Raw genomic sequence first — 1,932 nt, forward strand, 5'->3', positions numbered from 1 at the left:
AGTGTTTCTTTCATAGCCTGTCTTATTCTATAGTTCTGCTTTTCTACATCAAGGGACTTAGGTTTCAAACAAATTTCCTAACATCAGTTGTATTCTTCAAAATACTGAGAATCCAAGTTAAGAAAAGCCATAACACCACAGGCTCTAAGTCAAAAACTTCAACATTTCTATTGAAGAAGAAATAGCCAATCTGACCAAATGTTTAATTGATCATAAGAAACACTGCACTGGTACATTTTATCAGATGAATATTTGTTCATCAAAGTTTGCTTTATTTTCATTTCATACCTCTTTTCTTTATTATGTTCATCTTTGTGGTTCTGCTAAGATAACGTAATGTCAAAGGATTTTGTAATTTTAACAGGTAGTGCTTTTTAAAACCCTGTTTCCGAAAGCAGCTCTGGTCTACACTTGACCACATCAAGTTCCAATATAAGATCTTATTTAAATCTTATGTAGGGCCTCCCCGGTGGCGCAGCGGTTGAGCGCTGGGTTGCGAGGCTGCCCGCTGCCTCTGCGGCGCCGGTTCGATTCCCGGCTGCTCCCCGGCCACCGGAGGAGGGTCCCACATGGCGTGCAGACCTCTCCTGCCGCCCGCTGCTCCCCTCAGCAGTGTACTTCGGTCCTTCTGCCTGCTCTGCTCCCCGCTCTGGCTCTGGTGAATTCTCTCACCCTCCCGCGCTTCTGACTGTACCCAGTGCATGTACGAACAAACAAATAAATAAATAAATAAAACATGCCTCTATAATAAATAAATAAATAAATCTTATGTAAAAGTTTATTGCTTTTTACCTTCTGAATTGATGATTGTTTATATAACTCTACATTACATGAAGATCTTACATACCAGCTGGATGACTAGAACAGTGAAATGATAAACCTTTGGGGGGATAATTTATGTATCAGCCAGAACTATGCTAACTCTTGAGAAATGTTAAGTAAAAATTCACTGTTGGTTTATGTCCCATATTATTCAAAGCTAGAAATTAACCTAGAAGACCAAAACGACCCTGGGGAGACAGGTAGGAAAAGGGCTAAACTGCTCAAAGAAGGTGCTTGTCTTCAATTTAGGGACTTACTTCTCTTCTGAAGACATTTAACTAAATGATAGTTAAGTTGAAACAAAGGAGACATGTGTGATCATGTTGTTTTGTTTTGTTTTTTGGTGATTCCCCAAATAAAAGTATATGGATACAGGTTTTAGCTGTCCTGTTATGAGACAGTACCTTTTAGAATTTCAGAACCACAAATCATCTCAAATACTACTTAATCTGTATAAAGTATTTACAAGCCAATGCCCCCTAGAATAAAAGAGAGCATTTAACGTGGCCGACCATGATGGAGGGAAGGCAATAAAAGAGAAAGCACAGCTTGAAGTGCAGTATAACTGGGTGACTTACACCTCCCTGCTGAAGGCAGCTGACTTGCAGTTGCGGAACTGCTAATCTGTTCTACTGTTTTTTAATCAGATGTTGGCATTATCTGCCACTAATTGCTTTTTCATTTCCACTTGTAATTATTCCATTGCATGTTTGTAGTGAGAAACTGAAAATGAGGCAGATCACTGAGAAAGAATTAATTGTTAATGAATAATCATCAGTAGGAAGCCAATTTCATTATCTTCAAAGAGGTAGCCAGAGATTAACCACTAACTGTGGTTCTCCTACTTTCTGTGCATGACTGTAAAGTAATCACAAATAATCACGCCCTCCAACTTCATCAATTATTTTCTATTATGTGGATTGATACCCATTTTTGTCTTTGTTGTTTAATGATAATGGCAGCATTCATGCTGGGGAGTGCTAATTGGAAGGTGTTACATTCAGTGGGCTCTAGGCCTAATTATTAGAGCATCTTCTTCATTAGCACATGATCCTACAAGGGTTTCATGGTGGGAGTTACTAATTTTTCCAAGTTACAAGAATATCATAT

The sequence above is a fragment of the Talpa occidentalis genome, unplaced genomic scaffold (assembly GCF_014898055.3).
Source record: "Talpa occidentalis isolate TD23 unplaced genomic scaffold, MPIMG_talOcc4v2.1 talOcc4.3, whole genome shotgun sequence".
Taxonomy (NCBI): domain Eukaryota; kingdom Metazoa; phylum Chordata; class Mammalia; order Eulipotyphla; family Talpidae; genus Talpa; species Talpa occidentalis.